A 24,808-nucleotide genomic window follows, 5' to 3' on the forward strand; every position below is an offset into this window, starting at 1 on the left:
CAAGAATTATGAACGGTGTATGTAATCGGAGATCTCAACCTAGAGATATAATATTTGATTAGTTAAAGTCTAACAGACAAAAAGTTTGTTTATTAATATAGCAAACTATATTAATAGTGACGATTTTCGAGAAAAATTCCTATTTCTCAAAAGTTTCTATTTTTAGAAACCTACTATTTATGGAAAGTTTCCACTTATAGTAAGTTTCTAGTTTAAGAAGTTCAGGTTATAATTCTTCACAAAGATGTTGTACAATCTCGCCCAAACATCGTTGCTATCATGCAAGTCACTCGAATGATCTATTGTTACCGGGCGCTCAGGATTCTTGACCAGAATCTAAGTCATGACATTCAAAATCCACAAGTGGTTCCCATAAAGCAACAAGGACCACCCTAGGCCACAAGATAGCGGTGATGTTTGTAGTCTTTGTAGGTTATCTTTAATTATAACTTTCACGTTATAGGTGTATATACATAACGAATTATTAATGTACTTATTAATTATACATATAGGTGATAATATACTTAGTGTAATTAAAGTGTTACCATATAGATAAGTTCATAGGTTATAATAATAGTATTATTGTTTAATTAATCAACTATATGTAATCTTATCATTATATGTGTTACGTATATAAATATACACCTATGTGATACATACATATATTTTCCTTATTCTTTATCATTATCATACATGTATGTGTTTATAGCTATATGATAGATATATATATATATATATATATATATATATATATATATATATATATATATATATATATATATATATATATATATATATATATACATGTATGTATGTATGTATGTATATATTATATGTAAGTGTTATATATATAAATAAAAAGATGGTACATATATATACACTTATATTACTTTACTTTTTACGTTTTACTAACCTTATATACTTACACAATACACACTCATACATACATACACACGTTCATATACATACATACATATACATATACAAGTATGTATATATTTACATATATACACACACATATACCTACAATGTATACATGTACATAAGTACGTATGCATGCATGCATATCATTATCATTACTACTTACTAATCAAAACTCATGCACATAAAATCATAACTTTTATTTACTAAATATTTTCTAGTTTATCTCATAACCTTTTATCAATCATAACCTGATAACTTATTAATCATTAACATAAAATCATAACCTTTTATTATAATAATTAATCATAATCATAAACTTCTACCATTAACCCTAATCTTATTAACCATAATCCTCATTCTTAATAATTAACAATATATTAATACTTCATAATCATAAACTAATTTCATAACTTATTCATAATCATAATCATAACTCATAATCTCATTAACCATAATACTTTTAATTTGACAAATCTTAATCTTATCACATTCATAAACTAGTTCACTTTTATTTATAATCATAATCATGATTCAATAACCTTAAACTTATTAATCATATTCATTATCAACTCTATATTCATATATACAAGTTCACATTAAAACATAATACTTAAAGTAATTTAATTAATAAGTAACATCTAGTTAGGGTTTAGGGATACCTTTAGAAGACTAAGATCAAGAGAATGTGTGTTGATTTCATTGCACAAAAATAGCAAGAACACAGCAGCAAATTTTGACCTAAAACAGACGAGTTTCTTGGGTCTTATTTGCTCGACATAAACAGCAAGAAAACAAGCAAGGTAATCGACTTTAAAGGGCTGTTTTGATCTCGACTGTAGCAGTAAAACAGCAAGAAAGAATGGAGAACTGCAGCAGGAAGATGGAGGCTGTTTTGTGGAGGTTTTAGTCGACTGTAGCAGCAGGTTTGGAGGGCTGTTTAGTCAACAAAAAGAGAGGGAAAAAGCTGGAAAACCAGTCGACTAATGCAGCAAAATAAGGAGAGGGTTTGTGGTTTATTTGTGTGATGCCAAATAGGGAAAAATCATGAGCCTTTTATAGATGAGTTGGGTTTCCTAATCACACTAGGATTACTTGATGATCAAGGAGGAGTATTAGGATTAGAGTAGGATTAGGAATGACTTAGGGATCAAGTATTTATTTTTGTTTAAGCTAGCCTATTTATTTAATTATATACATATATTATATATATTTTTTATAATCGGCCTTAATTTATTTATATGTATTCTATATTTTTTTTAAATGTTACTTTTATTTAACATAAATTTTACTTAATCTTTTATTTATTAGTCCATGTCTTTTATCAATTATTACCTAGTTCTTATTAGTTTTTAATTTATATAATGTCTCATTTAAATTATACATTTAGTTTATATATATATATATATATATATATATATATATATATATATATATATATATATATATATATATATATATATATATATATATATATATATATATATATATATATATATATATATATATATCACACAAAACATAAACTTATATTAACAGAAAATATTGATAAAAAATTACTATTTACTCAAAGGGTTGTTAAATAAAGTTTATGATTACAAAAAGTCCTAATAGTTGAACAGTATAAACAGAAATGGAAAATTGAGGGTCGTCATACCTAAGGGCAATTTGGTAAAATCAGAATGGAAAAGTGAGGGTTGTTATAACTAACGAGCACTTAAAACTCGGTTATTATAGCACTTTTTATGTAAGTATTCGTTTCAAGTTCTTTCCAAGAGAGCGGTGTAAGTCGAATAATTGAAACCATTAATTGTCCTAGGATTTGTTTGATTGGGGGGGGGGGTTGATAAAGTGTTGATTAAGCTAATATGAACCTAAGAGAGATTAACAAATAAGATAAAAACGTGTCCACTTGACTATTCCACCTTTTGAAATGGTTTACCCAATTCATTCATTACATAACAATGTTCAAACATATAGTTTCATTTCCATTCGTCAACTTCCATAAAACCTCAATCAAATGCAATTCGTTAACTCACGTAGACTCATTTCAAAGATCAAACTGTGTTTTGAGTGAGATCATTTAGACTCGATTTTGGATTAAAATCACTTAAAATCCTTTAATTATCAAAATCACTTAAGATAATCAAACACCACTATGTTGACTAAAGACAAATTGAAAATCAACCCAAACCAAGAACACAATCACTTGAAATTCCAAAATTGATTGTCTAGATCACACAAGGTGTTGAAGCACAAATTATTTCATTAATCAAATCACTTAGAAAAGCTACACAATCTATGTAATCAAAGTAAAGTCTAAAACAATTGCATAGCAATGGATCATCAATCAAGCACAATAATCATCAACTCATTCAAACACCCAATTCATAGACTACGGAAAAATCCAAGCATCAAGTTTACAAATCAAGTGAACATAAGTAATCTAAGCTATTATCATTGCATAAACAAGAACAAAATCAATTAAAACTAAAGCATTCATCATTACAACTAAAATGGAGAAGAACTAGTGTTAAAAAGGAAAGAGATTACAAAAATGGAGATGGATGATGGAGATCTAGCTTATAGCTTCACTAATCTTTGACTTGGGACATGAAATTAGGCTTTGATCTTGATGGAATCATGATTGGAACCCATTTAGGGTTCCAAAATGGCTCTAAGTTGCAGCTCTCCCTTGAACAAAACTCCTAAATTCATATTTATAGTTGGCTGAAAATTCTAGGCTGAAACAGCGAGGTGCGCCGCACCTATGTAATGGTGCGCCGCACCATAAGATGTGGAAATCTTCCTGAATGTTCTGAATTTGAATTCTTAAAATCTTTTGAAATGGTGCGCCGCACCTAGAGTTTGGTGCGCCGCACCATATGCCTTTCCTGCAGTTTCTTAACTTGGTCAATTTTGCACCACATTGGACTTTTAGCCTCGTTTATCCTTGAAACATCTTTTAAACACCAAATCAACACTTCTAATAACTAAACTCTTCAAAATCCCACAAAATGAGAAAGATATTGCGAGGATATATATGTATAATTCAAGAAACATCAAATCACCCACACTTGAACCTTGCTTGTCCTCAAGTAAGCTTAAACTTAACCACCTCTTCATAAATGTTGACCTACTTTGACTAATGATATATTGCAACTTCAAGTATGGTCATTTCAACTTTTCAAAGTTTGAACAAACTCAAAAATACTTAACAAATCACAAAGAATTACCTCAACGATCTTGTCAATCTTCCAAGGACTTCAACTGGAACAGTTTCACAAGCAAAATCTTCACTCAAACATATCCAAAACCAAGTTTCTTCAACTTTGACTTTGACCTTGAAGACTAGATCAATTTTGCATATAGTTTGTATGTCTTCAAGCCAAAACAACAAATACCAACGAAAACTTAACAAACCATAATCTTCTTCAATTCTTCAATAAACTCCCCTCAAAACCATCAATCAAATTCAAGCCTAAACTACTTTTCTTCAAGCATCTCAAAATCAATCACAATTCAAGCCTAGACTAAAACATCTTCACTTCTTCAAAACGATCAATCAAACAAACAAACATACTCCCTAGAAAGGCTCAAATTTCCACAAGTATTCGCATTTAAGAATAATCAAATCAAGAATCGAACTTTTTAGAGCAAACCTTTCTAGGAGCATTCTTCGAACCAATAATCATCGAGTTTCACCTCCACCATCTAACTCTCCATATCACAATCCATCAAGAACTACCCACAAGCTTCACTTTGGTAAATGGAGCACCAATTTTCATGAGTCACCAAAGAAAAACGTTCAAGCCTTAATGAAGACAAGGCTTTTATATAAAACTATTTTCATTTGGGGAAGGGAAAACGAGTCAAGTTGTAAAACGAAACAAGTTTTCCGAATATTTTGGTTTAAAGCTATGTGCATTCCAAAGCCATCCCGGTTTTGGGATAACCACATGGATAGCTATTGCCCCGGTATATCACTGAAGTGAACTACCTTCTTGTATTGAAGGCGATGAGACAAAGGTTATCTTGGGCTCATAAGGATATGTGCATACAAGCCACCTCGGTGGTGGGACGGCTGCACGGGTAGCTACTTTTCCTGTATATCACCGAAGTGAACTACCTTCTTATGTTGAAGGCGATGAGAAAGTAACTATCTTGGGTGCGAGTTTAATGGTTGGTCTATTGCGCGATATTTAAAAGACTTTACTTTCAAGCTTAGGTCTTTTGTTACACAACTTAACTTGGAAGACTTTACTTCCAAGTTTGAAAGACTTGACTTCCAAAAAACAAATGGGAGGACTCGACTCTCCTGAGAGTGTCAAAGATCAAGGCTTTTATTCACTCTACTACTTCCCACATAACATGCTTTTATGCTTATATTGAGAATGGGTAGGAAGTAGAAACTACTCCTTTCGTTAATTAATAGAACATGGTGCCATAGCTTTTGGCTATGGCGTGTGTTGTCTAAGTAACACTAGCATGAAGCCATTCCTCCTAAAAAGGAAAGCACATTGTGAAGCCTCCTCTTCCTACAGTATGATACATCAGTTGAAACATCGTGAAATGATGAGACAACCAATGTCAATATAAAATGGTGTGGATTAGGAAGTATCCCACACCAAGTAGAACGACATTCGGGAGACTTGACTCTTTTTAGTGGATGGACTTGAGTCATCCGGAAGTGTTAAAGCTTTATGCTTTAAACACTTGAGTTTTTGGAACACACATGGAAGACTTTACTTCCTTAATTGAAATCGGAAGACTTTACTTCCTCAAAAAGGGTGGAGTTGATTTACCCTAAAAGGTAAGTTATGGCTTTATTTGACGAAAGATTTTCAATTAATTCAACAAGTTACTTGAAAAATTTTAAAATTAGGTCATAATTTTATAAAAATAAGTCCACGAGAATTCATCTCTCCCCCCACACTTGAGATCATTAATGCCCTCATTACATGAAATCGAAATAAAATAATAAATTCGAGAGGACAAAATAAATAGTAGGAGGATCAAAGGTACCCGAGAGCAGAGGCCATTTCCACAAGTATTCGTCAAATTGCATGAAGTCCTCTTGACATATCCGCATTGCTAAAATTCCTTCTTGATTTTGATTAACGAGTCTTTATCTTGACTCGTCCCCGTCTTCTCAACATTCCTTATCGGGTGGTTTCCCCCACACTTTATCGAACGGTATGTGAAATCGGTGGAAAAAGTTCCACGAATCAAGAGAGTGAGCCAATCATTAAATCCTCGGCTGGTGTATAAGAAGAGAATAATCTTCTTCATTTGCATGAAGAAGATTGAACCAACCCGAGAGTCAACAAAAGTCTCTCTTCCAAACACGATTTTGAGCACGGGATTTGCTTTCTTAATCGCCTCACACAAACACGAATCATCAACCTCGGGTTGCAAAACCTCCTTAAAATAATCAATACCATACCCGAGAGGATTGTTATACACTTTGAAAGTTTCGGGTATGATATTCTGAACCTCATCTCCTTGATCATCATCATCTTCATTATCATCATCACTAAAATCTTCACCAACACCAAGTGGATTATCATAGACTTTAAAAACATTGGGCGTTGGTAAAGCTTCAATAAATTCGTCATCTTCTTCATCACTTCATCATCTTCATCAAGTTCATCATCCTCACAATATTTATCCTCTATATAGTCTTCACTATCCTCATATTCATCGTTATCCTTCTCATCATGTTCATTTCTCCTCTTCATCATTGGTTATCGAAGTTTCGGGTACTTGTGCAATCTCACTACTTCGGTCTTGGCATAAAAGCTTACATCATCATCATCATCATCATCATAAAAGACCCAATTTCTTGACCGAGAATAGAGACTACGGGTGAGGTGGGTGGTGAAATGGTAATGGATACAAAATCTTCAACTAAAGGGAGCATGGAACTCACGGTTTTCTCTAAGCTTTGAAATGAAGCTTGTTGAAATTCTAATATTTCCCTCAAATCTCTTCTCTCTTGAATTAGAGCCTCCATACGGTTAAGGTGGGTTCTCACAACGTTTAAGAATAACACTAGTAAATTCGGATCGATCTCCTCTTGTTGTTGATCTTGGAATTGATGTTGAGAAGAATCCCATCTCGAGTCATCGCCCTCAAAACAATAGTCCATTGGTTGACTGAAAGAGTCAAATTTAGAAATAGGACAATTATTACAAGGTTGATCAATGGGGGTGAAATCATTCATGTGACTATCATCATAACCCCCGTCTTGATAACATCCATCATAAGTACCACAATAACCATTCGGCTCACCATTAGCTTAACCCAAATCCATATACCCATTATCATTCATACCCATGTAAATATCCTTCATACCCAAATAATCACCATTGTTGCCCAAATAACCATTATCATCATTATAACCCAAAAAACCACCATGCATATACATGTGACTTGAGTATCCCATCAATGGTTGATCATAATTCGCGATTCTTGACATCAAGTAGTCACACAAAGCATCATATTTTGCCATCTAGCTTAATCACACCACAGACAAGCAAGTGTTTTTCGAATAAAATCAAATATAAACAAAAGTAACTTTTGCAAGAATGAAATTCCTACAAAAGGATCGAACAATTAAAAGCTTAAATCAAATATTCAACTAGCTAACCGCTCCCCGGCAGCGGCACCAAGAAAGTGTGATGCGTGTGGAACAATACATCAATTACTCTCAAATTTATACAAGATTCAAACACTACAAATAAGCACACACAACTAATGAGCACTTAAAACCCGGTTATTATAGCACTATTTATGTAAGTGTTCGTTTCAAGTTCGTCCCAAGAGAGCGGTGTAAGTCGAATAATTGAAACCATTAATTATCGTAGGATTTGTTTGATTGGGGGGGGGGGGGTTGATAAAGTGTTAATTAAGCTAATATGAACCTAAGAGAGATTAACAAATAAGATAAAATCGTGTCCACTTGACTATTCCACCTTTTGACATGGTTTATCCAATTCATTCATTACACAACAATGTTCAAACATATAGTTTCATTTCCATTCGTCAACTTCCATAAAACCCCAATCAAATGAAATTCGTTAACTCACGTAGACTCATTTCAAAGATCAAACTATGTTATGAGTGAGATCATTTTGACTCGATTTTGGATTAAAATCACTTAAAGTCCTTTAATTATCAAGATCACTTAAGATAATCAAACACCGCTATGTTGACTAAAGACCAATTGAAAATCAACCCAAACCAAGAACACAATCACTTGAAATTCCTAATTTGATGGTCTATATCACACAAGGTGTTGAAGCACAAATTGTTTCACTAATCAAATCACTTAGAAAAGCTACACAATCTATGTAATCAAAGTAAAGTCTAAAACAATTGCATAGCAATGGATCATCAATCAAGCACAATAATCATCAACTCATTCAAACACCTAATTCATAGACTAGGGAAAAATCCAAACATCAAGTTTACAAATCAAGTGAACACAAGTAATCTAAGCTATAATCATTGCATAAACAAGAACAAAATCAATTAAAACTAAAGCATTCATCGTTACAACTAAAATGGAGAAGAATTAGTGTTAAAAAGGAAAGAGATTACAAAAATGGAGATGGATGATGGAGATCAGCTTCTAGCTTCACTAATCTTTGACTTGGGACATGCAATTAGGCTTTGATTTTGATAGAATCATGATTGGAACCCATTTAGCGTTCCAAAATAGCCCTAACTTGCAGCTCTCCCTTGAACAAAACTCCTAAATTCATATTTATAGTTGGCTGAAATTTCTGGGCTGAAACAGCGAGGTGCGCCGCACCTATGTAATGGTGCGCACCATAACACTTGGAAATCTTCCTAAATGTTGTGAATTTGAATTCTGAAAATCCTTTAAAATGGTGCGCCACACCTGGAGTTTGGTGCGCCGCACCATATGCCTTTCCTGCACTTTCTTAACTTACCCGCGAAAATAAGTGTATTTCAGCTTTTCTCATTCTAAGGCTCAAGACTTGGTCAATTTTGCACCACATTGGACTTTTAGCCTCATTTAGCCTTGAACCATCTTTTAAACACCAAACCAACACTTCTAATAACTAAACTCTTCAAAATCCCACAAAACGAGAAAGATATTGCGAGGATAAATATCTATAATTCGAGCTATATCAGATCCTCTTCTTCCATTTATGGGTCGTCAGCAGACTGTGATTCGACACACATCTCGATATCATCAACTGGTGGTGAAGACTCATCATCGGAAGTGATCCATTCGGTGGAAATAGCAAACATCTCTGCCTGTCTAGAAAGATCGGTAGGTCGGTCAATTTTGAAGGTAACGCTCTCCCCATGTGATCGCAAGATCAAGATTTGATTGTACACATCAATGACAGTCCTAGCTGTGTTCATGAAAGGTCTCCTGATATGCCTCAATCGGACGGTTTATTTATGCGGTGTCGTTAGGTCGCAAAACGTCAATTCTGGATATCAACAGAAGAAGTTGATTGTTTAATTTATATGTGTTGGGCCTAAATCTATTATTCCTTCCTATGGGTTAGAAAGGGAAAATATGACCTAGGGTCGTTCCTTGAGCAGTCAAATTTGAAACGGAGCTTGAGATGGGTTTGTACGCAATTCAGTATTCCAGACTAGTGGCCAGGTACACCTTGTGTGGAGAGACAGGATCCTTTTGGTCCCAATAAATTGGCGACTGTTCGGAAAATCCAACAACCAAGTCCAACCGGTTTATTCTAGACACCACTTTTATCCGGAATATCAAATTGTGTAAAGGCAATAGTTGGGTTGATTTGATTTATAATTGTATTTAAAAAATTAAAGCAATATAATTAAAATAAGCTAGCTAGCATGCAACAGCTAAGGACAGAGAAGACGTGGTTCACCATGATTTAAGATAACGTAGTGTCGGGATGATTGTGAGACACTCATTGGATAGATATACCTTAGTGTGAACAATAGATTCCCTACTAAGCGGTTTCCTGATTAGCATGTCACGAGGAACTAGGCTTTGAAGATTCTGATCGGATGGACTATGCTCAACTCCCGACACTTTATCCGGTTTAAGGATATAAGCGGCCCATCTTGGATGCAGTGCGTACCTCGGGCTCACGAATAAAGTAGCATAGCCATATATATAGAATATCCAACATTTCTTAACACCTTAATGTATCACCCAAGTGAATGGTTATGATTGTGTTTCGAATTCCTTTCTGTCAATGGTTTGGTAAAATCTAGGGGTTTGTAGACAAATTAGAACCTCTTATGGTTCTTAGTCATCCTTAAAGATTTATAAACTTAGTTTGTATTGGAGTGCGTTAAATTCCCATTTATGATTTAAACCAGCCCTTACTTAAATCTACCCAATAAATCCCTTAGTTATCCACCATGTACTAGACTTGTAGTGGCTCCATAGCTTCTAACCTTGACCACGCTCAAGTGGTCCTATAGTACATCGACATGAGTCTTGTACTCTTGACCAATGTCTTGATCTGGTCCTACAGTAATTCCCCATGTAATTTATAGTATTTCCAATGGGTTCATACCTTGACCAATGTATAAACACAGATAACTAATTACCTTTATAATAGTCAACTTTATAAAAGGTTTTAATCATGTTTATTGGTAGAAGGACGATAATAACGAGGTTTAATATCATAGACAGAAAGCGAGTACGAAACAATAATAATCCCTAACTAACATTATTAAATCATGGCAAACAATCAAGAAATTACTCACACATCATGGCAACAAGCATTTCTAATATTAATAAATCACAACATCAAACAAGAATATTATAATGAATTAATAAAAGAAAAGGATAGATAGTACCGGATAATGTCGGCAAAATAACACTTATATTTCTTCATAATATCCATAGCGTTACAATGCTTGATAGCTTCTACTACTAACTACATATTAATCTCCTATTGATCACTAGAGAGCGACAATAGAGAGATAATTACATTTCCTAATCTCTGTACTTTTCTCTCTCTAGAATCTAGAGAGAGAAAGTAGGGAGAGAACTAATCTCCTATAGATCACTAGAGAGCGACTATAGAGAGATATTTAGAGAGAGAAGTGAAGAATGGTGTGTGTTGAAATGGTGAGATGAAACCCCCATTTATAGGAAATGCTCGATGGTAAAAATGTAAATAAATGGCTGAAAAACGGCTTGCCACTTGGCAAGCCGTTTGGCAGGGGGTTTACGAGCCAGGCAACCCGTTTTTGATGCTCATTTGCTGGCAAGCCATTTTCAAGCCTGGCAGGCCATTTGGCAAGGGGTTTGGCAAGCCGTTTGCTGAATCGAACTTGTCTTTCACCGTTTTTGCTCTAGAATCTTCGTTTTTGCTCCGTTTTTGACAATTCTTGCACCCACGCGTTCGTAATTGAATATCTTACAATGGGAGATTAAGTAAATAAATTTTTCTAAAAATTATAAAATTAGTTATTTAAACGCGAGTTAATCGTCTTAGCCGGTATTGCTCGTTTTTCCTCCGTTTTTAGTGATTCTTGAAATATATCCTTTGTAATTATAAACCTACCAAATTAACCAACAAAGTGATTATTTTGGCGATAAAGTTTGGAACTTTATGGTTTTAGGGCTCAACAAAGTAGAAACTATCTTTGCAAGCATGGGGGAAGTTACATGACTTGGCTTCCTTACACGGGTCACTCAAATCACTCAAGTGTTTTGGGGTTCCCTATCAATCTATGAAATGAATTCGCTCATAGCCAGTCATGCTGAAAAGTTCCCTATCAACCCGAAAATTTTCGACCAAATTTAAACTTTATCTTTATATTATTCCGACACGATAAGCAAAGTTTGTTAAGTTGAATCTCAACGATTTTAAACTGTGTTCATACATTCATTTAACCTCGACCAATTTGCGACGATTCACGAACCATTAGATAAATGAATATGATTATATTTATGTATATATTATAACTTGAGAATATTAACAAAGTATTAAACGTATAATACTTTACATGAACGTTTTTGTTTCAATATGTTTATCAGTGGAATTAAAAGATAATATCAAATGATTAATTTACCAGATACATTGTATGATTATGAATCTTTGTTGTGAGGTCCACATTGATTTGAGAAATCGTTCATTTTTAACGATATTCGGAATTATTGGTAAGTGTCAAAGTAACGGGAACTAGACAAGGGGTAGAGGATTTCCTGTTCGATGTCCTATTTATATGCGTCAACTATTTAACTTTAATATTATTTAAGATGAAAGTAAAGTTATTGGAGAACTGGATTTCATAATATTCGACTGATCTATTTTCAAACGTATGAAAACGATTTCAAAAACTGAGTTATTGTAATCTATTATTTATAAAGATAAATTGATTATATAGAATCAGAAGAATTTAATAAAAGCTTTATATTATAAATTTATATATATAGTGTTCAAAAACGTAAACGTGATACGACATAGTAAATTCTATTATTTAAACGATTATATATAATAATCTTTGAAATATAATTCGTTTGAAAAGCTAAATATCATATTATTAGATAAATATTTCAAACATATATATTATGTATAAATTTATAATTCTAAATATATATATATATATATATATATATATATATATATATATATATATATATATATATATATATATATATATATATATATATATATATATTTTAACGTAGTCATAAAACATTTTGATTTAAACAAATATTATTAAATATGCTTTGATAATTAACGAGGCGTTGATTAAAAGAAGCAAATGACCAAAACACTCAAATGAATAAGTTACATTTTGAGTGGGATAGTTTTCATTGATTTCAGTCTTGTTATTTATAAAGGTACATTACACAAAACATAAGGTACCAGTTTTCTAAACGTACAAAAATGCGTTCGAGAAACCGAATCCGGAACATAAGTCGAGCGTCAATGTACAAATCATAGGAACTAAGGTTACAAGTTAACTATACATATAAATATAATATAATATATAATTATATATATTAAATAAATAAATAAATATATATAATAAAATATAAGTGTCGGCAGAAGAAAAATAATGCGTTTGAGCTGTCCAAGGATGCCATGCGATACCCATGCGATCGCATGGGGAGGCTAGTGACAAAACATCTATAAAGCTGATCGATTTTGGTTCCAGTTTTATCAATCTATATCTCTCGATATCTCTTTCTATGTATATATTTATTATTATTATTATTATTATTATTATTATTATTATTATTATTATTATTATTATTATTATTATTAATATAAATCCTAATATTATTATTAGTATTATTAGTATTATTATTAGTATTATACATAAAATACTACGACAAGGTCATGCGCGAGTTATTTAAAAAATGGTTTTAAGAGTGGGATGAAACTAAGGAAATTATGGGTTATAGCTCTGGAGGTGATGGGTATTAATCGGGGGTTTAGCTTGTGAGGTCAACCTTGTGTTTATCATCTCCGTTGCGTTTACGTACTTTCCTGCAATATTGAATCATAATATTGATATGTAAGCACTCATATCCTATCTTTTATATATTAATAGTGTATCCCTGACTAGTGCTCGAGTATATATGATTATGTAGGATTGTATGTTTAATATTGTCATTAGATAGTTTTTGATGAATCGTGAATTTAATACATATGCTACTGAGATAAGGTATATGATATGCATGTCGTTGGAAAGCTGACGAAAAATTAATAACTTTCCATTTAGAAATTATATGCTTTCGATGAACGGATTTAAAGATATGGTCAACTGAATTATCGTTAACTCTAATATTATTATTATTATTAATATTATTACGATCGTCGTTATCGTTATCGTTATCGTTATCGTTATCGTCGTTATTATCGTCATTATTATTATTAGTATTATTATTATTATCATTATCGTTATTAATATAAGTATTATTATTAAAAATTGTTATTGTTATTATTATTATTACTATCATTACTATCATTAAGGTTATTATTAATATTATCAATATTATTATTATTATTATTATTATTTTTATTATTATTATTATTATTATTATTATTATTATTATTATTACTATCTCTAAAATAACTAATATTTTTATAAAAACTATCATTTTATTATGTTTATCGTTATTATTATTATTAAAAGTATCACTAATATTAAAACTTTCATTTTTATTAAAATCATCATTTTAATAGAAATATCATTGTTATTATAAAATATCATTATTATTATTATTATAGTATTATTATTATTAAAAATTATCATTTTGAATAAAATTATTATTTTTATAAAATATTATTATTATTACAGTTAATAATAAAAAGTATCGTTATGATTAAAATTATCATAATTAGAATAATCATTTTATTATAATTAATATCATCATTAGTAAATATAAATATTGTTATTATTATTATTAGTAAAATAATAATAATTATTATTATTATTACAAAATAATTCAACTTTTATTATTATTATCAATATTATTTTATCAAATAAATATGTAATACAAAGATATTTTTACCATGCGTAATATAATTACATTAAGAATACATACCACTATATTTTTTAGACAAAATTGCGTCGTTGGTCCTTCATTTTTGTCTCAAATAACACAGATAACCTTTTTCTTTATTTTTGACCTCGTTGACCTTCATCTATCATTTTATGGCACGGATAACCTTGAAGCTAACTTCTGTTACTTTTAGTCCGTTAAGTAACCTCACATGCGTGACACATGAGGGCAATTTTGTCCAATCCTTTTTATTATTGTAAGTTTGCAAGTATCCATTTTTGATTATACTCATTCAAACCTCAACTTCGTTCAATATCCAAACCTCAACTACGTTCAAATGACCCAAAAAATAGCCAAACAGATTGACGGTAAAGAAACAGAATCGAATGTAGATGATGGAAATCGAAATACAGTAGCAGACTTTCGGTCGATTTCTGGCAACGCTCAGGCAACAGTAGCAGACTTCCGGTCAATTTCGTCTTCTCCACACTTTTAGTCTTGTTGATTTCAGATCTAGAAACTGGAACCGATTTAGATCCGGTACACGTGTCTAAAAGCAGTTCTAATTTCAATTTCAGTTGTTACGGTAGAGATGGCGATTATTTCGTATAGCGACGGAGAGTGTGGAGGAGTACGTGATGGCGTAGATTTATGCTCCAAATCTCATACAAATATCTTCTGCTCCAAATCAATGTTCAAATGGGGGCCGGAAAATCGCCATGGCTAGAGTGTTCGTGGGTGCTGCTGCATTGTTCTTTGCTACACTCAGATCCGTAAAAAAAGGTTATTGTTTTTCATTAAATCTTTACCGGAATCAATATGTTTAGTAAATCTTTGAACATTGTTAAAATTGGGGTGAAATAGTACAAAGTATGTTTAAAATATTACTCGTTTACTCATCCCATATACGGAGTATGTATTATGTATCAATATGTTTAATGAATTTCTGAAAATTGATAAAATTCAGGTGAAATAGTACAAAAGCAGCTAAATATATTAACTCCGTTATATGTATTATTTTGATTTACAGCTACTCCGTGTTGTTTACGTATGTATAAATAATAGATTCAATTTGGTAACGATGAAAAATATGATTCAGACTATGAACATTCTATTTAATAATCATCCCATTGTAACAACCCGACATCATAAATCCCTTAGACCCGTACCAAAAAAAAATTTCTATGTCAGTGCATCTGGACGGCGTCCAAAGTTTGGGATGGCATCCAGCTCAAAACAACTGGGACGGCGTCCAAGCAATTGGGACGGCGTCCCAATGGCCTTCCAGCTACTGATCACGGGTCCAACTCACACGAGCGGAAAACTCGCTTCCCGACACTTTCAAATGAAAACCTTTTTACCACAAGTCAATATAAGTGAAACTAAAAGATTTTCATCATCAAATCAAGTTTTACATCAACGGGCCCACATCGCCCATTTTACGAGTTTCGTTCAAAAATAAAAGGTTCGACCAAATATAAGTTTAAGTTCCAAACGACACTAGAGCATGGTGTTTGGGGTTAAACTACTCAATCTCGGTCGAACTCCAAAAGCTAACACCCAAAAGCATCCCCTAACAAAACAAGCGGGAGATCACTAATCCAATTGAATGCTCTTACCCTTGTCAACGCCCGAGCCTATAAAAAAAATAAACAACGAGAGGGTAAGCAAAGCTTAGTGAATGCAATAATTATACGAATACATATATAATTATACCTACTTGCACACACTTACACAACCGCAAACATGCTAGCAAACAACATTAGCTTATCGTCGCAATAACAAGCTATAATTCACCAATACCCCCAAGCTAGCATAACAACCGCATATAAATATAACTCGAATAATATAATATGCTTACAACACAAATAACCATGGTTAACCAATAGTACAAGTGAACGACGCTCGCGAAAACGTCATCGGTGTTCACAACATCCGTTAGGGCACTTAACACCTCGCACCACTAACCCCTAGGGTGGCACCTTAACACCTCGCCACTTCACCCCGAGTGGCATCTTAACACCTCGATGCTTCACTCATTATTTTACGGAGTGGTGTCTTAACACCTCGACACTACACTCCTAGGTGGCATCTTAACACCTCGATGCTACACCCGAGTGGCATCTTAACACCTCGATGCTACACTCTTCACTTGAAACGTGGTGTCTTAACACCTCGACAATACACATTTCACGCTACAACAAATAGATACATTATATACCTACGCATATAATTATTCCACTCACCTCAAAGTCTTGTGAAAAGATACCCGAGCTTGCGAAACCTCAAAGTAACGTACCTATCACGTTATACATATTATCAAACGCAAACTCAAGTCGGTCAACCAATTCTTTCAACATTCCTAAGTCATTTTGACCCAAAGTGTAATCCCGACCCATTTTGCACCATTAACCCTAATAATGGGTCAACTTCACCAAAAACCCTAACTCTAGTCAAATATGGTCTTATTACATTTTTAAATCACCAATTTAACTCATTTTCACACATGCAAGACCATTTAGGTCATTAAAGACCCATTTAACCCATTTCAAGGTCAACACACCCATTTGGGTCATTCACAACCCAAATGACACCCACTAACATAAACTATAAGTGTACTAGTGATTTGCTAGGCCTTTAAGACCCATTTACCCTTTCAAAACCCTAGGTTAGTCACCATTTGGGTCTTCATGACCCAAACTTACCCAAAACCCCCAAATTACTCACAAATGGGTTTTATGTACAACACTAACCCAAACCCTAACCCTTAAACACATTAAACTAAGGTAATCAAGTTTAGGGCTTACCACCACAATCAAAACGAAGCTAACGAAGAGATGAACAACTTTAATGCTCGAGCTAAAACCCGAAACACGCTTCTTCTTCTCCGATTTGAGCTTTCTCACACTTGAATCACACTCTCTCACTAGGATTTAAGTGGATGAAGTTTGGTGGTTAGAAATGGAGTAATTAGGCTCAACCAAACTGATCTAGGGCCTTTAATTCGTCCACCAAGTGAAATTACCAATTTACCCATCTAAAATATTTAAAAACCCAATTCTGGCTCGACAGATCATCTGGACGGCGTCCAGATTTCTGGACGGCGTCCAGGCCTTCAGAATGGGACGGCGTCCCAGATGTTTGGACGGCGTCCAAACCAAAAAGGAAACAGGATCTTACAACTCTCCCCCACTTGAACCGGATTGCGACCTCGCAATTCACGCCGCATTACAAGCAGGAAGATAAACCAAAACAAACTCTTCGGGCTCCCAAGTAAACTCGGAGCCTATACTTCGATGCCATTGGACTTTAAAAGTCCTCAGCTCCTTATTTCTCAATTTCTTAACCTTTTCATCAAGTATAGCAACCGGCTCCTCAACATACTCTAACTTATTATTTAGCTCAATCTCGTCTAACGACACCCACGAAGAATCATCCGCAAGACACTTACGGATATGGGAAACATGAAATGTATTATGGATCCCTGCAAGTTCTTCAGGTAATTCCAAACGATATGCAACTTCGCTAACACGAGCTAAAACTTTGAATGGCCCAATAAACCGAGGAGCTAACTTACCCTGTTTTCGAAATCGAATAATACCCTTCCAAGGCGAAACCTTAAGCATCACCATATCACCTTCTTGAAAATCGATCGTTCGTCTACATTTATCGGCATACAACTTTTGTCTATCTTGAGCCTTCTTCAAATGTTCCCGGATAATATCAATCTTGTTATTCGTCTCCAAAACCAAATCGGTACTCCCGATTTCCCTTTGACCCACTTCACCCCAACAAATTGGAGTTCGACACCTTCGCCTGTAAAGCATCTCATAAGGTGGCATCCCGATACTAGTATGATAACTATTATTGTACGAGAATTCCACCAAAGGTAAATGCTCTTCCCAACTACCACCGAAATCAATAATGCACGCCCGTAACATATCTTCCAAAGTTTGATTCGTACGTTCGGTTTGACCGTCCATTTGAGGATGATACGCCGTGCTCAATTTCAATTGCGTTCCCATATCTTCGTGAAACTTTTTCCAAAACCGAGATGTAAAACGGATATCTCGATCCGAAATAATAGATATAGGAACCCAATGTCGCGAGACCACTTCCTTGATAAACAACTTAGCTAAGGCCTCCGAAGATGTCGCTTGTTTAATGGGAAGAAATAAAGAACTTTTCGTCAATCTATCAACTATTACCCAAATCGTGTCACGTTGGGTTCTCGCCGTCTTAGGTAACTTTGTTATGAAATCCATGGTAATGTGCTCCCATTTCCATTTCGGGATTTCTAACGGTTGAAACTTACCATACAGCTTTTGGTGCTCGGCTTTAACTTGCAAACAAGTAACACATTGCTCAACATATTTAACAATATCACGCTTCATGCCCGGCCACCAATAATCTTTCTTCTAGTCAAGATACATTTTCGTCGCGCCTAGGTGAATGGAATATTTTGACTTATGTGCTTCATCAAGTTGCACCCGTCGGTAATCACCCATCTTAGGCACCCACACCCTTCCTTGAAAACACAACAACCCACGTGAACCCATAGTAATAAACTCCGATTGGCCCACGATTCGCTACACGTATCGCCGGATGTTGACTCTTTCAACTCAACGCATCCGCAACAACGTTCGCCTTACCCGGATGATAAAGTATCTCACAATCATAGTCTTTCACCACATCCATCCATCTACGTTGACGATAATTCAAATCTCGTTTAGTAAAAAGATGTTTTAAATTCTTGTGATCCGAATAAATCGTACATTTGACACCATACAAGTAGTGGCGCCCAATTTTCAACGCATGCACAACCGCCGCCAACTCAAGATCATGAGTCAGATATCTCATTTCATGTTCCTTTAATTGTCGAGAGGCATAAGCGGTGACTTTACCTCTTTGCATTAGAACACACCCGAGACCATTTAAGGAAGCATCACAATAAACCACCATATCTTCTACCCCTTCCGGCAACACTAACACCGGAGCTTGACACAACTTTTCTTTTAACAATTGAAAAGCAATCTCTTGCTCGTTCTCCCAATTAAACCTAACATTCTTTCTAGTCAACTTCGTCAATGGAGAAGCAATCTTAGAAAAGTCTTGGATAAACCGACGATAATAACCGGCCAATCCGAGAAAACTTCAGATTTCCGTAGGCGTAGTCGGTCGTCCCCAACTCTTCACCGTCTCGATCTTCCCCGGATCTACTTGAATACCGTCTTTGTTCACAATATGACCAAGGAATTGGACTTCCCTTAGCTAAAATTCACATTTTGAGAACTTTGCGTACAACTTCTCCTTTCGTAACGTCTTCAATACGTCACGCAAATAACGTTCATGTTCGTTCATACTTTTCGAATAGACTAGTATGTCGTCAATGAACACTATTACCGACTTGTCCAACATAGGTTGGCACACTCGGTTCATAAGATCCATGAATGCCACCGGTGCATTCGTAAGACCGAAATGCATCACAACAAACTCAAAATCCCCATAAGGCGTTCGAAAGGCCGTTTTCTCAATGTCTTCCTCACGGACCCGCATTTGGTGATAGCCGGACCGTAGGTCGATTTTTGAGAAATACGTTTCACCTTGAAGTTGATCAAACAAATCGTAAATCCTAGGTAACGGATAACGATTCTTGATCGTCACTTTATTCAACTCCCGGTAATCGATGCACATCCGCATACTACCATCCTTCTTTTTCACGAATAAAATCGGAGCGCCCCATGGCGAAGCACTCGGTCGAATAAAACCCTTCTCAAGCAACTCTTGGGTTTGATTTAACAACTCTTGCATTTCCATTGGCGCTAAATGATAAGGAGTTTTAGCAATGGGAATAGCTCCCGGAACCAACTCAATGCGAAATTCAACTTGTCTTTTCGCCGGAACACCCGGTAACTCATCCGGAAAAACGTCTTCGAATTCACTAACAACCGGAATTTCACGAATGGGTGGTGGCTCATCACGAGTATCAACAACATGGGCAAGGAAAGCCATGCCACTACTAACAACAAAACGACGTGCCCGTACAAAAGTGCATATCGGCACCGGTCTCCTTCGCTTATCACCATGAATAATCAACTCTCCCCCACTTGGGGTCTTCACACGAATAAACTTATCATGGCATGCAATATCGGCTCTATAACGATCGAGCCAATCAATACCAACGACAATATCAAAATCGCCCAAGGTCATTGGAATGAGATCAATTTTAAAGGTTTCGGCACCGAAAACAACATCACAATTTTCACACACATCAACCACTAGCACCGTCTTGCCGTCCGCTATTTCGACTTCTACCGGACGACTTAACTTAGCTAACGGTCTATCAAGTTTAGGCACAAATTTAGGAGACACAAACGACAAATTTGCACCGCTATCAAATAGAATTCTTGCCGGATTAGAATTAACCACGAAAGTACCTGAGACAACTTCGTTTGATTGCTTGGCTTCATCATTGGTCATCAAATAATTTCGACCCCTTACCGTACTCGCCGCCTTCTCCAACCGCTTAACATTATCATTGCGCAAGTCGGGACACTCCGACTTCTTATGCCCTTCTTTTCCGCAATTAAAACAAGTGATTTTGTTTCCGAAAAATGGTTTCGGACATTCACGAGCCATATGACCCGGTTGCCCACAATTGTAGCACGCATAAGAAAAACCACCGGTAGCGCCCTTCTTCACGCTATTGACACTTTCGGAACCCTTCTTGTTCTTGTTCTTCTTGTTTGAAGAGTTAGAGTAACTAAAACCTTCAAACTTTCTCTTTGAAAAAGTGAAATCACTCTTCCTCGGAACCTCCGGTTCAAAACCCCGAGCCAACTCGAATAGTTCTTCAAAAGTCTAAGCCATTCCCTGACTAATCTTACCCTTGTACTCATCATTCAAGGTACGGTAGAAATCCTTCATTAACTTGTGATCATCGCCCACATATTCCGGGCAAAGAGGAGTCTTTGCCAAGAAGTAGACTTGAGTGTAACCAAGTCCATTGACCCTTGTTGCAGATGGTGCAACTCGTCCCGGATTCTATCGAGATCGGATGAAGTTCGGTATTCTTTGAAAAATTCTTTCTTGAACTCCTCCCATGTCAAGCCCATACATTGTTCTTCGCCATATAAGTTGATCTTATCGTCCCACCACAACTTAGCTTCCTCCCGCAACATGCTTGAACCAAACCTTGTTTTCTTCTCAGGAGGGCATTCCGCTGTACGGAAAGCTCCCTCGATATCGGAGATCCAACATGTACTCTTCAAAGGATCTCGCACCCCATTAAACATCGGGGGTTGAGTGTCCTTGAAATTCTTATAATAGAAGTCCCGCCTTCCTTCACCTCTTTCACCGTGAGGATAAAGGTTTCTAGCATCAAGGGCCTCTTCGATAGTGGCCTTCATTCGTTCATTTATAAAATCGGTCACCTGCCCATCGACCAAATCTTGAAAGACCTTTCGGACGTCCGTAAGAAAATCCGCTTTTAACTTTTTAAAGACGGCCTCAACCTTGGCCGAAAACTCAGCGTCCTCGCTTGTACTTCCGTTATTATGATCGAGACCGTTTCTCGTCTTCATTCTATAAAACGGAATAGGTTAAACCATGTAACGAAAATACATAACACATAAGTATATACATGTACACCACACTACTCCATCCTACTCGACAATCGTCGTACATTAATCGTTTGACACGATTTGCACCCGTAACAACGGTAGCTAATCATTGTTACGTGAGCACGTCGCATTAACTTGTTAGTACAACATCCGTCTTGCTTGATGATTGCTAAACACAACACAAAATAATTAGCACAAGGTTAATTCTCATAAACCAAAGCACTAACAATTCCCGATTAGACCCAAAGTCCTACAAGTCCCGCATAAAGCTCTCACACAATAAAGTCTAAGTCTAGGCACCTATCTCAAGTCGCCTAAATCCCTTAGACCTTGCTCTGATACCACTTTTAACAACCCGACATCATAAATCCCTTAGACCCGTACCAAAAAAAAAATTTCTATGTCAGTGCATCTGGACGGCGTCCAGAATCCTGGACGGCGTCTAGTTCAGAAATGTGGGATGGCGTCCAAAGTTTGGGACGGCGTCCAGCTCAAAACAACTGGGACGGCATCCAAGCAATTGGGACGGCATCCAAATCGCCTTCCAGCTACTGATCACGGGTCCAACTCACACGAGCGGAAACCCCGCTTCCCGACACTTTCAAACGAAAACCTTTTTACCACAAGTCAATATAAGTGAAACTAAGAGATTTTCATCATCAAATCAAGTTTTACATCAACGGGCCCACATCGCCCATTTTACGAGTTTCGTTCAAAAATAAAAGTTTCGACCAAATATAAGTTTAAGTTCCAAACGACACTAGAGCATGGTGTTTGGGGTTAAACTACCCAATCTCGGTCGAACTCCAAAAGCTAACACCCAAAAGCATCCCCTAACAAAACAAGCGGGAGATCACTAATCCAATTGAACGCTCTTACCCTTGTTAATGCCCGAGCCTATAAAAAAAAATAAACAACGAGAGGGTAAGCAAAGCTTAGTGAATGCAATAATTATACGAATACATATATAATTATACCTACTTGCACACACTTACAAAACCGCAAACATGCTATCAAACAACATTAGCTTATCGTCGCAATAACAAGCTATAATTCACCAATACCCCCAAGCTAGCATAACAACCGCATATAAATATAACTCGAATAATATAATATGCTTACAGCACAAATAACCATGGTTAACCAATAGTACAAGTGAACGACGCTCCCGAAAACGTCATCGGTGTTCACAACATCCGTTAGGACACTTAACACCTCACACCACTAACCCCTAGGGTGGCACCTTAACACCTCGGCACTTCACCCCGAGTGGCATCTTAACACCTCGATGCTTCACTCATTATTTTACGGAGTGGTGTCTTAACACCTCGACACTACACTCATAGGTGGCATCTTAACACCTCGATGCTACACCCGAGTGGCATCTTAACACCTCGATGCTACACTCTTCACATGAAACGTGGTATCTTAACACCTCGACACTACACATTTCACGCTACAACAAATAGATACATTATATACCTACGCATATAATTATTTGTGATGACCCGGGAATTTCCGACCAAATTTAAACTAAATCTTTATATATTTCTGACACGATAAGCAAAGTTTGTAATGTTGAGTCTCGAAAACCTTGGAACAGTTTACATGAATGCATTTGCCCTTTTAACCATTCCCGACGATTCACGAACAATTAGTTGTAATTGAATATATAGATATAAATATAATTACATGTATACATAAATATTTCTTTTAAAATGCACTTCAATCAATTGGAAATAATAATGTGAAAATAAGGTGCAGAATAAATAAATTGCTATTAAAATATACATATATATATATACATATATATATATATATATATATATATATATATATATATATATATATATATATATATATATATATATATAAATTCTGAACATAAATAATATCATATGAATTATAAATTATAAATAGTAAACATTTGAATGAAGTTAACATATAATATATTATATAATTAGTAACTAGGATAAAATTTATAAATTATATTATATTAAATTACAAGTTTGAATATAACCATTATGTTAATATTACTAACAATAATTTCATTATAAACCATATTATGAATATTTGAATAATTAATATTATTATATATAAAAATGAATATGTAAAACTGGATATGTGCAAGAAAAATTAATATTATTGATATTATTATTATCATCTCTATTGTCACTAATATTATTAGTTTCACCCTTATTATTAAAATTAATATTTATATTTATATAATTAATAATATTATATTATGTTTCTTTATATATTTAATATACATATATATATATATATATAGATATATAGATATATATATGTATATATACATATATATACAAATTTTAGTTATATACATAAATAAAAGCATATATAGAAAAATCGGATACATATAAATATATTTATATATAAATTATGAATGTATTTATATAAATGCTTACAATTAAATATATATACACAATTATATATATAAATACATAAAGATTTATATGGATATACAGATTTTTATAAAAAAACAGCCATTTATAAAAATAGATGCTGTTATATAAATAAATCTGTATTACTAATTGAATTAATAAATAATAAAATAGATATACGTACGTTTATATATATAAAGGATTTGCAGATTCAGTTTCACATCGTTATCATGCCATCAAACATTTTGTTTCTGTCTCACAAGTTGTTAAACATCTTACTCAATCATACAAATTCGATTATCAATCAGTTTTCCTTTTTAATTTCTTTTATTTATTTTCTGTACCTGTTT

This window comes from Rutidosis leptorrhynchoides, chromosome 3 (assembly GCF_046630445.1).
Source record: "Rutidosis leptorrhynchoides isolate AG116_Rl617_1_P2 chromosome 3, CSIRO_AGI_Rlap_v1, whole genome shotgun sequence".
NCBI lineage: Eukaryota > Viridiplantae > Streptophyta > Magnoliopsida > Asterales > Asteraceae > Rutidosis > Rutidosis leptorrhynchoides.